This window comes from Orcinus orca, chromosome 15 (genome assembly GCF_937001465.1).
Source record: "Orcinus orca chromosome 15, mOrcOrc1.1, whole genome shotgun sequence".
NCBI lineage: Eukaryota > Metazoa > Chordata > Mammalia > Artiodactyla > Delphinidae > Orcinus > Orcinus orca.
Window position 1 is genome coordinate 1,302,221 of NC_064573.1, and position 14,403 is coordinate 1,316,623.

The following is a 14,403-nucleotide window of genomic DNA, read 5'->3' on the forward strand; positions in this document are numbered from 1 at the left end:
TGCACTGTTGGTGGGAAAGTAAGCTGGTGCAGCCACTATGGAAAACAACATGGAGTTTCCTCAAAAAATTAAAAATAAAACTACCGTATGATCCAGCAATTCCACTCCTGGATATTTACCCAAAGGAAACAAAAAGACTAATTTGAAAAGATATATGCACTCCTGTGTTCATTGCAGCATTATTTACAATAGCTAAGATTTGGAGGCAATCTAAGTGTACATCAACAGATGAATGGATAAAGAAGATGTGGTATATATAAACAATGGAATATTACTCAGCCATAAAAAAGAATGAAATGTTGGCATTTGCAATAACATGGATGGACCACTTATGCTAAGTAAAATAAGTCAGATGGAAAAAGACAATTACCCTACGATTTCACTTATATGTGAAATCTAAAAAAACAAATGAACAAGCATAACAAAAGAGAGAGTCATAGGTACAGAGAACAAACAGGTGCTTGCCAGAGGGGAGGGTGGTGGGGGGCATGAGAGAAATAGGTGAGAGAGATTAAGGGGTACAAACTTCCAGGTGCAAGATAAATGAGTCATGAGTATGAAATGTACAGTGAGGGGAATATTGTTTGAATTAGGAATACCTAATACCTTTGTGTGGTGACAGAGGGTAACTAGACTGGTCGTGGTGATCATTTTGAAATGTATGGAATTGTGGAATCACCACGTTGTGAACCAGGAACTGACGTAGGGTTGCAGGTCAATTACACTTCAGACACAATCAGACAAAGCCAGGGAAATAGAGATCAGATATGTGGTTCCTAGAGGTGGGAGTAGGGGGAGGGGAAGCAGATGAAGGTGATCAAAAAGTACAAACTTGAGTCACATGATGAATAAGTACCAGGGGTGCAAGGTACAACATGATGAATGGAATGAACACGTGCGTGTTATGTATGAAAGTTGTTAGAGGGTAAACCCTCAGAGTTCTCATCACAAGGGAAGAAGTGCATTTTTTCTATTTCTTTAATGTTGTATCTGTATGAGATGATGTATGTTCACTAAACTTATTGTGGTAATTATTTCATGATGCGTGTAAGTCAAATCCTTATGCGGTATACCTTAAACTTATACAGTGCTGTGTGTCAATTTTATCTCAACCTGGGAGAAAAAAAAGAAAGAAATTTGTATCCCTTTCCCCCCCGCCCCAAATGCAAAACGTTAAGACATTTGTACAACAGATACAAACAGTGCCCTAGCCATTGGGTTACACTACCTCCTAGATCAGTCAGTGTCATTAGCAGCTAAGCAAGGCTTCTCCCCCGACATCACGCATTTATTCCATTGCTACAGCACCAGCTCTGATAAGGAGAAACATTTGTTTTCTTTATCTCCTCTCCTACCCCCTCTAAGGAGAAGATCCGACGACTCCAGCATTGCATGCATTTTGCATGACACTCTGTGTCACTTTATCTGGGATATCAAGGTTAATGTAGAAACATTTTATGACTGTTGTCTTCCTGGGACGGTTATGGAAATAAGATGTTTATCTCACAGAGTTCTCTCAGCAAAGGGAAAACATGTAAAATAAATAGAAATAAATAAATAAATTGGAAAAAGTAACTCACAAACAGTTTTGCAAATATAAAGTGCATGAGCGATTGTGTCCTGAGGGTATAGAATTAACTCACACGATGATAATTTATATTTTATGTGAGTTTTATTTTTATACACCTGCTTTTCTTTGCAATTCATGAAAAAACATATTGATATCAAGGCAATCATGCTGTCACAGAATTCATAATCCTAACTGGGAGACTTCACATCAATATGACATGTCTCTTTTATGCTAACTCTAGCAATTTAGAAAAAAGTACAGGTTATAAACAGCTAATAAAACTTCGCCATTTGTTTGCCTGATACATTCTTTTCCATTCGATGGAGTCGTGGGCTCCTGCTGGCTTTGGAGAAATCCTAGTTTGCAGGAAGGGGAAGGGCTTGTAGCACAAGCTCAAGAGTCACCTGCACGTCCGCCTGTGGGTTTCAGTCGGGCGGGTTTGTCGGCGTTTGGGTTTTCAGCCTGTAGGCTTTGGGCTGAAGGCTGAAGTCCACTCCAAGCTTGACTGTGCTGCGTGGCCCTGTGTGGGTGACAAAAGCGGTCAGTGAACGGGCTGTGAAGGGACTGGTACCAACTGCTTAGGCTTTTCTGGTCACGTGGCATCTGTTGCATCAACTCAGCTACTCTCAGTGCTGAAGCAGCCGTCAGCCTCGGTCTGTCCCCCAAACACCTTTTATTATGTGCCCGAACGATGAATTTCATACGATGCTGCGTGTCCTGACATGTGATGATTCTTTTCATTTTTTCAACCACTTAAAAATCATTCTAGTTCATGGGAGGCACAAAAGCGGGATTTGGCGTGTGGGCCACCGTGTGCTGACCCCTGGACAGAGGGCAGGCTCCGCAGCAGGCTGCTGGGTTTTGACCCGCTTCTGTGCTCCACTGGCCGAGCTGCGCTGAAACGACCTGCTTGGATGTCATGGGTTCTTTGTACAGTGGGGCTCCTGCCCTTCCTTCCAGGGCGGCTCAGGGAACCACAGAGGCCATGAGCGCAGATGCCCTGCAGACACGTGCCCCCAGAACTGCTCTGCAGGGCTGGGTTCCGGACGCCCCTCACTTACCTGGGGGTCTAAACACGGTGGCTGCTGGGCCCTCAGCTGGAACGGGTGGAGGATCCAGGCAGGGACGGTGGTTGTCCTTTCCTCTTTCACAACCTTGCTCCAGCCTGCACGGGGTGCGGGGCCCGCCCTGCACTAGGGGCTCCCGGTGGGTGTGCGGCTGGGTCCCGCTGTCTCTGAGGCCCATCCGGGTGGGCGCCCAACGTTGCACAGCTCGGCAGCGTGATGGCATCACCCCGTGACTGAGGCAGGGTGTTCAGCGCTGGGAGGGCCTGGAAGCAGGAGAGCCTGTGCCGTGTGCTGCTGGGGCGCCTGCTTCATTTAGTGCGGTGTGGCTGCGTGGACGGGGCCACGTTTGGGGCCCACTGGTGGGAATTCAGCCGGCAGCGCTCAGACATTTGGATGGTGTTACTGCCCCACAGGTAGAAACTTCTCGTTTTGTTGTCTCTCTGTCTCTCTCCATCCTGTCCACTTTTCTCCTAATGCACCCTGGCAGCCTGGCCTGTGGCTGAGACAGATCACCTGACTTGGAAGGAAACACCGTGAGAAAGAAAGTGGAGAGGAGGCATGACGGGTGAGTGGGGCGTGGCTGCCTCACCTGTTCTCACCAGGTGATGCTGCCTCGTGGGTGAAGAGAAAGCAGAGACCGGGACTGAGAGGGTCCCACTTCCATCCACAGCAGGAGCCAGGTCATGTATGGAATTCTTTCAACTAAAGACACGACCATCACTTTATTCTATTCTAAAAAATTAATTAATTAATTTTAAAAACATCTTTATTGGAGTATAATTGCTTTACAATGGTGCGTTAGTTTCTGCTTTATAACGAAGTGAATCAGCTATACATATACATATATTCTATCTTTTTTTAAAACAAAAAGGAGCATGGACCACAGGATAGTCATGCTATCATGGCCAGTGAGGAACATGTGAACAGTCGTATTTCTTCAAATGCCATTTTGTGTGTACATTGTCACTGAGGCACTGATCCCAGCTCAGTTTAGGTGATGTGAAACGTAGTTGAATTCTCTCGGGGTGGGTTAAAAATTTGCATAAATAGTTCGGGTCAGCTGATACCTCCCAGGAGGGAGAAGGGTCCTTACACCCCTTAGAGTCATAAGGGAGATAGAACTGTCTCTACCCTTTCGGGGTAAAGCTCAGAGACCCCCAGACACTCAGGAAGGTTATTGTTTAATTCGTGGAGGAGATCATGCTTGAGGCTGTTCCCGCGGGTTGAAATGTTTCTCTCGACTCTGCCCCTCACCCGGGACCTGACCACCTTCCGCAGCCCCAGGCTGCAGGGGACGCGCCTCGACTTTCCTTCCTTCTTCTCCTTAGCTCTGAATGCGCCGCAGCGTTTGCCTCCGCGATGCCACCTCCCCCCGCAGCTGCTGTCCCTCCACCGCGTGCACGTCCCGTCAGCTCGGTCTTGCCCAGGGCCAGCCGGCAGCGTGGGGGCAGCGAGGGTGCAGGGGCATCCTTGGGTGGACCGCGGTCCCACAGACGCGCGCTGGCCCTGCCTGCACTCGGCTCTGAAGCTTCTCGGGCACGTTCGCTTTAAACATAACTGGTTTGCTTACCACAGCAGCCTCTGCGATTTCTTAACCCCTTCACATGTCTTCTCAATTATTAATAATTCTCTCTTACTGGGCGATGCCTTCTTTTGGGACTTCTTATAAAATATTTCTGGTGAGGGCTAACTCTTATTTATTTAATATACGCTCATGTGATTGGTGCAGAATCGTCATCAATATGCCGTCTACTGCAGGTCTGAGAATTCTTTCCTGATTCTTTGATTAAGCCTGCATCTCTTTTATAGGTCCCCACGCCGCCACACATGCACACACAGTCTCTCTCTCTCTCTCTCTCTCTGTCTCTTTCTCTCTACTAACTTTTGGTGGTGTCCTTCTTTCTTAAACAGGATGGATCTGAAATCAGGGAGCCCTTGGCTGGACCATGCCTTCCATGCGTCCTGCACGCAGTTTGCTGTGTATTTCCCGGGACCCTTCCATCTGCATGTGGCTGGCCACGGTGCCCGTAGTGCTCTGGGTCCCTCATCACTGGGACCCCCTCTGCTCACTCGGCCGTTGCCTCATCACGTCAGCATTCTGGTGCAAAACTTGCACTTTCCAGGAGAAATGCCAGCAGATGAAAGACCCCAGCTCAACCTTTTCCTCTGGAAGCCAGAGGGGAAAGGCTTGGGGAGAGCTGGAGATGCTCACGTGAGCCCCCGGCCAGCCCCCCGACCACCCGCCTCACCCCGAGGCCCCCATGACCGCCGGGCGACTCCGGGCCGGCTGGAGCCTGAGGCTGGGAGCGGGGAGGGAGCGCGGCCCGGGGCCAGGCTGACGGGAGTTCCCAGCAGCCTGTTCCTCAGCGTCACAGCTTTCCCCTTCCCAAGAAAAAACAGTGTTATTATTATATGTCTAATTCCCTAATGTGTGACCTAGCAGCCCGTATCATCTTACAGAGGGTGAGGAGCAGCGAGGAGGGAGGACGTGTGATCAGAGCTTTCAATATCCCCCCCGCCGGCCCTTACATCATCCGCCGCCCTCTAAGAGGATTTTCAGCCGGCTTGGCTTCGTTATTAAAATAGTAATTAATTTTTTCCTCTTCACAAAACCCGGGGACCTTCAGATGGAGGGCTCGGCAGCGAGGGCAATCTCCTTTGAAAGTGGCCTTTCTGGAAGCCGTAATCGGCTCCCCAGCTGTACAGTACACATGTTCTCCAGTAAATGTGATTAAAGAGCTGCACAAAAAAACCCTTGCAGAAAATTAATTCAGTTTCCAGAATAAAAAGTTTGATAAAGTTGTGCAATGCTCCAATGACAGCGCATAATAGAAGGCTAGAGTCTTATCCCCTTGAAGGATAAATGAGCGGCCAGAAAGGTCTGGTAGTTCCCAGAGAAAAAACATCTGCTACAGCTAATTCACGTGCGCCTCCCTCTGACTGCAAGCCTCACCGGCCACGCCAGGCAGCGGGAGGCCCAGACTCGCTGCTGGCAGGACAGTTTCAGGCTGGGGTCCCCGTGTCGTCCTCGGCCCCCGTCAGGGCCCGTCCCGCTCCGCCCCGTGACTGGCGTCCCCGCAGAGACCCACAAGGGGCCAGGACGGGGCCCCGATGGGGACCTTCCTTGCTATGCAAGGCGGGCTGTGGGCAGTGGAAGCTTAAGACCTGGTCGGAGCCCTGCCTGCTACTTATTCTTCTTAACTTCTCCAAAGCTCAGGTTTTTGCTCCTGAAACAAGACTGATGTGTCTCCTTTTGGGGTTATCATGAGGATTGAATGAAATGATAAATCTAGAGGGTTTACCACCGTTCCTGCTGCGGGAGCTGCCATCAGTAGCTGCAGGCGTTGGAGGGTGGAGAGAACACGGCCCGCAGCTCCTTCTCCTCTGGGGACAGAACCTGCCTTGTGTCCTGCCGCGGGCCGAGCCCTCCCGAGTTGTGTCCCCCTGGAACTTCAGGATATGGCCTTATTTAAGGGCTTTGCAGATTTAGTTAAGTTAAGGATCCCGAGACGCAGTCGTCCTGTGTGCAGCGTGGCCATAACTCTCCTGGCTGGTGTCTTACAAGAAGACACACAGGGAGAAGGCCGTGTGGCCGGAGGCATGTGGCCACAGCCATGGGGCGCCCAGGGCCACAGCAGCTGGAAGAGGCAGGAAGGTTCCTCCCCTGGAGGCTCTGGAGGGAGTGCGGCCCTGCTAGCACCTTGATCCCAGACTTCCCGTCTCCAGAGCTGAGAGAGGATAAATTCTGCTGCTCTGAGCTGCCAGGTTTGTGATAATTAGTCAGGTTGCCCTGGGAGACCAACAGGAGACAGGGAAGGTCAGCCCATCTCGCAGGAAGGTGACCTCAGACACTGAGACGAGGGGCCTGGGCTCGTCCGAGCTCCTTGCACACCTGCGGAGAGGGACGGGGAGCCTCACCTGGGTCAGCCTCGGCCCAGGTGAGGCCACTGCCTGGGCTGAGGGTGGACGAGACACACAGCTGGCCTGTCCACGGGCTGCAGACTTTGGTCTGAAGATACCTGAGCAAAAGGGCCATGGGCTATTTCGAGTGGCGTCCCGTGGCCTCTCTGGCCGTGTTGGTTGCCTCCGGGGAGTGGCAGTGCCAACCCCGTAGCGGTCAGCCTGCCCCTTGGCCTTCCTGGCTTCTGACCCCGGACGGGGCGGGTGGGAGCTCTGACCGCAGCTGGAGACCAGCCCGGCAGGACAGCTCGGCCCAGGGCTTCCCCATCCTCCCTGGGCTGCTGCCTCCCCTCAGCGGCCGTCTCCTACCTTCTGACCACGGTGCCCGTGTCTGGATCAGGGAGGGAAAGGAACTCTTCTCTCAGCCCTCTGCCAGCCTGTTCCTCCACCTGCCAGGGACCCCAAGGAGGGGGAGGCAGGGTGGGGCAGGCAGCCCTCTGTGCAAGGGTCCTCACTCCTCTCTTGCAGACTGAGGGCTGGTGCGCAGACAGCAGGGCCTGCGCCAGGGACGGGGTCATGAGCCTCCCTGTCACCGAGCACCTGTGGGCTCTTCCAAGGGGCGCTGCAGCTGGGGGACATCGTGTCTACCCCCTCGCCCCAGTTGCATCCTCTGCTCCCCTCTTTCTTTGGTTTCGAAGAACTGCTGCCTGTCTGGTTCATTACAACTTAAAGCAGCTTCTGGAAAAATGGGACATAGAGAAAGAAAAAGAGTTCAGATTACGTCTCCTTTTGCACTAAAAAGAGCTTTTAAAATAAAAATATACAAATTCAGCTTCTCAGGCAGAATTGTATCAGAAAGAAAGTTCTTGAACGTCATGACTCTACATGTGGCTGATTTTACTTCCTAAGATGAAAAGAAACAGATTCTCATACCCGAGGAGACAGAGACGGTTCACCTCCTCAAACATGGAATAAATTCTGTATGTTTTCCTGTGGAAGTTTCCACACTGAAATAATAATTGTTAATATAATTGAGTGAGAACATGCTCTTTCTTGGTAGGCGACGGTCTTTGCAACCCCAAACATTTGAGCAAAGCGATTATCAGCAATCTCCTCTTCAAATTCCTCCACCTTTTGGCAGCAGGGTAAGAACAACGAGAGACAGAAACGGTGTGCGTCTTGCTCTATTTCAGTCGTTCTTCTTGCATCTGGGTGGGGCGCCTTCAGAATTAGAGACACCAGTTTTATTCCACTTCTTAAGGTCGGTTTAATAAATTAACTGACCTGAAATGAACATCTGATCTGATCTGAAATGGACTTTACTTGTGTGAGTTGAGGCTGAAACCTGGGCCAATGTTCTTGGAAACATCTAGAGTACTGACAGCTTGAGAAACTAAATTTTAAACTTAAAAGTTAGAAACCCCTTTTTTCTTTTCCTTCAGTTTTCCAGAGTCTGTACTGGGGCCCTAAGGTCCACAGTGGAACAGGGGCCCTTCCGCGTTTTGCCCGTGTGGATGGAGCCTGTCCCCGGTGTTGGGTGTGGCTGCCCACACGCTGTACACTTGACTCCATCCTGTTGGATGCACGTTCGATTCACGTGGTCTGCAGGTTTTCCGTGTGTTGCTTGTGTGTCCTGCTTCCCTCTGAGGGCAGCGTGGCTTTGGGGGCCCTACTCCTGTCCCCTCAGGGGACGGCCCAGCCAGAGAGTCTTGGATCGGAGTGTAGAATGGTGTCTGGTACCCAGTAAACACTTCATTAGTGTTACTTATTGCTTTAATTTACTATTATTACTTAACTACAAGTACTCAGGTCTTCCAAACTGAAAACCCTGAAGCTTCCCTAACAGGCAGCACACAAAATTAATTTTTTACACTTTCTAATATTTTATTCCTTTTATTTTCAGCGATGTTCACCTGGGTCCAACCCTTGATTCCTGGCGTGAGCTCCGTCCAACCAGCAGGATGTGTGTTGGTGTGAAGCCGTCCTGCCCTGCCCAGAACGGGCCCCTATTCAGCTTCTTGCAGGTACGAGGCTAATGGTTCAATTACTTGTGGGGCGAGATCAAAGGACAGGAAATGGCTGTCATGGCCCAGAGGAAATATTTGTAGAAAAAGGGGCCCAGCAGCAAATAAAGCCCTAATTAATGTCCAAGTCCCGCGCTGATAAACGGACCACAGTCAGAGGCAGGGCAAGTGTGTGTCCAGGCTGCAGTGGATTTTGTGAATTAGAAGCTCCCTGTTTCCGGGGATTAAGGGCGGGAAGGAGGGGTGGGGTCTCCGGTGGCTGCTGACAAAACCTTCGGAGTTTGCGTTTCACCCTCAGGGAGGATCTTGGAACTCCCTGCCTCCTGGGGGGCTCCTGACCCCTCCAGGAAATGGCACTGTCATTGCTGCTTTCAATTCTGCCTGGGCCCCAGAGCCTGCTGCTTGGGTGGGAAGGATGGCTGCGGTTTTGAACCAAAGGACTCTCACCTTTATTTTACACTTAGCTTAGAGCTTCCTGGAATTTACACGTGAAGAAAAGTTTGCATTTTAAGGGAAAACACAGGACAAGTTGGTGTTTTGCTCTGCTCTGTGTCTTCATTTTATATGGAGGTGGGATGGGCGTGTGGCTGGGATGAGGTCACCAGGAGGCAAGGTGAAGCCTCCTCTTTTATATCTGCTTTGCATTCGGATGACCATAAATCAATGATTTATGTGATCAAACGATCACAAATCGTTTAAATTCAAACGAAAAGTGGAAAAGATACAGAGTCTGAAAAGCCTGCATTCTTTAAAACCAGGAGATTAATGTGGAAGTTGTCATAGCCCTTCCTGCAGAGCACGGCGACTCCTGCCTTGCAGGAAAGTACACAACCCAGAGAGAAAAAGTGCTGGATGCTGGGCTGTGTCGTGCGTGACCCTTTAATCTGATGCCGTTCCAGGTGGGGTCAGCATAGACCCTGTGAGGAGGACAGGCACCAGTTTGGAATTGGGGCGGGGGGGGTGGCACACTGGGAAAAGCATCTACGGAGCACAGACTGGAAGGCGGAAAAGATGGTGTCAGCTTCATATCTTTAAGTGAGAATTCCTTCCCCCTGTTCGGTGAGAACACACTTCCAGCTCAGTGGAAACACTCACAGCCGTGTCATCACACAGTTGGTACCCGGATCTGACTGAACGTGCTGCTGAAAGAACAGGAAAGTCTCCATTAACCAGGGAACGTCACAGGATCAATTACTTCTGGTGCAGGATCCGGGACTCACATCCCGAGGTGGATTTTTGGGGAGGTACCGATGAGTGAGTGCCAGAAATAATAATCTGACATTAAGCTTTCGTGAATCTGACCAAACGCATGTCTAAGAAGAGAATTTATGGGAAGTCAGATTGTGTGCGAGTTCATGGATGCATTTCTTTTTGAATGTGACAGAAAAACGATTCGTTATACCTTTAATCAAACTGTGAATTGAACAGATATTGAAAATGCACACAGAATCTTTTAAAATGACACCAGAAATATGGCTTCGGTGAACAAGGGGCAAGATGTGCAAAGTGAGTCTTGGAAACTTGGACAAAAGGTCTTCCACCGTCGCGCGTCAGGAGGCTCTGAACCGCAGGAGCGGTTTCGTGTCTGGAACCCTGGACGTGCCCCAGACCCTCCTGATAGAAAATCACGCCTCGGGAAAGCTATTTTCAGGTAGGGTTTTTCCCGTGATCTGAGTCTTGCAGTGGCTTTTGCAGAATAATGTAGGAATAAAGTCTCAGCAAAGACTGTGGGAGCAAATGAATCAGTGGGTTGCTCAGAGAAGTCTAGGGTGGGAGGGGTCTTTCGTGGAGGGGGTCTTTGTGGAGGGGTGGGTGGGAGTGGGGTGCTTTCGTGGAGGGGTGGGGTTCAGTCCTCCCCAGCCCCGAGTGGCTCTCCATTGGAGCTTCATCACATCTCTGACTTTTTGGGTGAAAGGCATCTCCAGCCCATCTCCCCGCAAGTGCGTCCTGCCTGGAAGGGCCTTTCTCTCTCTCCCGCTGGGCGGCCTCTGTGGCCCAGTGACACTGTGCGGGGGCTTGTCTGTGTGGTCTTCACTGCGGATGCCGGGTAAGGACCTGCCGTCCCCTCCGCCCGACGGTAGGTGACATTCCTTTCGCTCTGGATGTTCGTAACCCTAGGTTCCCATCTTGCCGGGCCATCACCAGGTCTGTCCTCATGCTCTTGGTGTTTCAGCAGCTCTAGAGGCGGTGATTGCTGCCCTTCCTGAAACACTTTCCTCCTGGTTTTCCCTCGCGTCCCCTCTCCAGGCCCCGCCCACCCCAGCAGGCCCCGCCCACTCCTCGGCCGTCCTCACCAACCGGAGCATCACATATCAACCCCTTGGCTCTAAGCGCTGTGTGTGCACGAGCGTGCGTGCGCGTGCACATAATTTCTCTGGCCCTGAAGATGCAGAAGCAAGGCCCAGAAGCGCTGTGAGTTTTCCGAGGCCACATCACAGGTCAGCGAGAGGCTGGCCGGGAACCCAGGACCCCTGACTCCTGCCTCAGCCTCTGTCCCCCTCGCGAGCTTCTCAGATGGGACTTGAACTGGGGGCAGGAGAGAACAGACAGGGGGCCAACACACCTGGCACTCGGGGCCTGGGCTTCATGGTCTCCTAGGTGGGACAAGGGTGCGTGTCTTCCCGGAGACCTTGGCCCCGGGGACCTACCTTACAGCCTCAGGGTCGGTTTGGCGAGTCAGGGGTGGGAGCTCAGGGCCAGTTCTGTGGAATCCTGAGCCTTTATCAGCTCCCGCTGGAACGGGATGGGCTGCACCGCCCCCTAGTTGAACATCCATGGTCCCTGACTTTGATATTCTCTGTGCAAGGATGCTGCAGCTTCTGCTTGTGGCCCTGCTGGGCAGGGCTTAGGCGGAGGGGCAGCCCTGAAGGCCTCTGCCTGCATCTTCCGTCTCGAGCTGGAGGACAGGGTGCTGTGACCTCGTTCCTCTTTCTCTGGGCTCTATGTTCCCTGACTTGCGTGATGTGGCGTTCGGGGCTGTTTGTACCATTTGCTGTGACTGTGGGGCATTTTTCGCAGGGATATGCCATTCCCGTTTTCTCTGGTGAACTCAGCGTGTGCTCGGAATGGACCAGCATCCTGGACATTATCCACACAGACCCATGACGTGGATGCTGTGAGCTCTCAGCTCAGCGTTGGTGGAAGTGCCCGTGCTGACTTCCCTCACCGTCCTCTGCATCTCCTAAGATAAAATCTTGTCTAAAGTGTACTTCTCTGTGTCTTCTTTGTCAGTGGTCCCAGCCTCTAAATTTACAGATAATAGATCAACATGACCTCACAGTGTACTTAATTGATGAGAAATAACATTAGAGAATCAAATGGAAATGATTATTGCTTAGATATGTGACGCTGACAGAAGCACAGGACATTTTAAAAAGGACCCTCATGGGTCCTTCTTGGTCGTGGTGAAAACTCATTTGGCTCCAGAAGACGTGTCTGCTGGGGGCTGTGAAGGAGGGTGACGGAGCTGCTCTGGGCAGAAGGAAACCTACGGGAAAGACTTGGGTCCAAGGGACTCCTCTCTGGGAGCGGGGTGGGCGTTCACAGAGAGAAGTGAGCAGATGCGCTCCTGATGTGAGACAGGCAAGTGAACGGAGTGCATTGTAAATAAAGGCAAGCAGGACAAGAATACAGAGAAACCTTCTGCTGGCCTCCAGTCAGCTCTGGCACTGTTACGGTTTTTGGAAACTTTCTGCCGACCTCCAATCAGCTCTGGCACTGTTACGGTTTTTGGAAACTTTCCTCATAAGAGAAGTGGAAAAATAAATTGCATAGGCACCATTTTAAATTGCCACAAAATTTCCCCAGGACGTGGATGAGATGCAGAGGTTACTTTTGTCCTGCGCTGAGTAGGGAGGGCTAAGGCTGAGAGAGGTGCCCCTGGGCCACCGCCAGTCACTCTGTTTGATTTTCAAAACGGGGAGCCCTGTGGAGTCAGGAGACAGCCTCACCTCTAGAGGTCCTGTGGGTTCCGGGTGCTCCATCCCCACGGTGTGTATGGCCTGGTGGGCTCCGAGGACGGGCTTCTGGAGCGGCCCTGAGAGGAGGCCCGAGGACGTGGCCGTAGATGCCTAAAGGCAGCAGTGCCACCACCTGGCCCCAGGAGGACCCGGCACTCGTGCCCCCTTGGGGAGGGAAGCCCATTCTCCAGCCACTGACCACTGCTGTTCAGACCAGTCCTGCGGGCGTCAGGTGACCAGGGACCAGTCCCACTCCCGGGGAGGGTGGCACACGTGAGGACTGTGCTAGACGGCGGCAGTGGGCAGGCTCTTGGGCAGGGGAGCCCGCGGCTGTCTGCCAGGGTCACTGAGGGAGGGGGTGGTCCACCCTGGGCAGTCTGAGTGCAGGTGTCCTGGCGATGCCCTTCAGAAAGTCTAACGGGCTCAGGACACATGATGAGCTGTCCACAGGCCAACCTCCAGCCTGGGGGAGCTGGAGAAGCCAGGCCAACAGACCCACAGGGACAGAGTGACCTCCCCATGACGTCCAGAGGAGCCCGCCAGGCCCCATGCTTGTAACGCCGGGCGCTGCCCCCTGCCCGGAGCCCCTCCCTTCGCACGCTGAGAGCTCAGGCTTCAGGACTTGCTGTCTGTGGGTGAAGAGTACAGCGTGGCCCTCACTTCCTGTTCTCTCAGTGACTGAGCAGACGGGCACGGTTGGTTTTGGTACCGTTTCTACAGAGCCGGGCGATGCTCTCTGCCTGCGTGGGACGAGGACACGCTTGCTCTGAGGCTGAGGAACGGCGAGCTGCTGAGCCTCAACGTTCAGCCTGCTGTCCAGCCTCCCTTAGGCGACGTGTGACGTTGCGAGTCCCTTCCCTGGGGTGTGTCTGCCCGGCCCGGCCCTGGCCCAGATGGAAACGCTCTTGCTGCGGCGCTGGTGCCCTGGGGCCAGGCCGTGCCTGCATAAGGGCCCCTCGCTTTTCCCACCTGCTGGTCGTCTGCTTCCGCGACGCTGAGCACAGTGGGGTCCTGGGTGTGCCCGGGGCGTGTGGCGGGTGCCCCCTGCCCCCCCGAGGCCGCAGCTTCGCACAGGTTGCCTGGCCCCTTCCCTCTTCTCTTTCCTCCTCCTGCTTTCTCGCCCCCAGCTGCCACCCTCTGCAAAGGAAGCTGGCATTTCCCACATATTCAGCCGCTCAGGAAGGCCAGCTCTGTGAATATAAGCTGTGGGCGAGGAGGGTGTTCCGTGTACGCCGGCCATTCGAACCTCGTTCTCCCAGCAGCACAAGGAAACCAGGGGAAATGCCGCGGCTCTTCCGTCTGTTACCAGGGAGCTGGTGCTGTCGTCACGAAGCACAGGTCAGGGGCTGGTGCAGAAAATAACTAGATGTCACTCAGGGTTAACGGTCGCCGTAAGAGGCCGGAGTCCGCAGCAGCGTGGCCAGGCCGGGGGCCGTCGGAAGGGGGACCCGCATGCAGAGCACAGACTCCACTCTTATTGATGAAACGGCTCTGAGCTGGGCAGAGTCCACTGTCTCCTGGTATCTCCTCTTTTACCCGTGAAGCCCTTTTTCCTACCAGATGAGCAACTTTGCAAAACAGCTTTACTGGGGTGTAACTGACATTAATCAACTACACATATTTTAAATGTGCAACTGAGTCAATTTGATCTAATCATCTGTCTGTGAAGTCATCACCACAGTGAAGACAGGGAAGGTGTTCATTCATCCCAGAGTTTCCTTGTGTCTCTTTGCGATCCCTTTTCCCTGAACCTCCCCCCACGTTCCCGACTCCTGTCCCCAGGCAGCTGCTAATCTAGTTTTAACTTCCTTGAATTTTCTATCAATGGAGTCAGGAAGTATGCACTTTTCATTTTGGCCCTGGATCCCTTTATTTGGCGAGTT

The 14,403-nt window shown here is 52.4% G+C and overlaps 1 long non-coding RNA gene across 2 annotated transcripts in view; it reads left to right on the forward strand.

The window, feature by feature from the left end:
* LOC117196671 (uncharacterized) overlaps nucleotides 1-14,403 on the forward strand; it is a 198,946-nt gene that overhangs the window by 147,145 nt on the left and 37,398 nt on the right. For both annotated transcript variants that reach the window (XR_007471912.1, XR_004476955.2), the window contains exon 4: nucleotides 8,441-8,561. This is a non-coding gene — a long non-coding RNA (uncharacterized LOC117196671). The remainder of the gene's footprint in view (nucleotides 1-8,440; nucleotides 8,562-14,403) is intronic.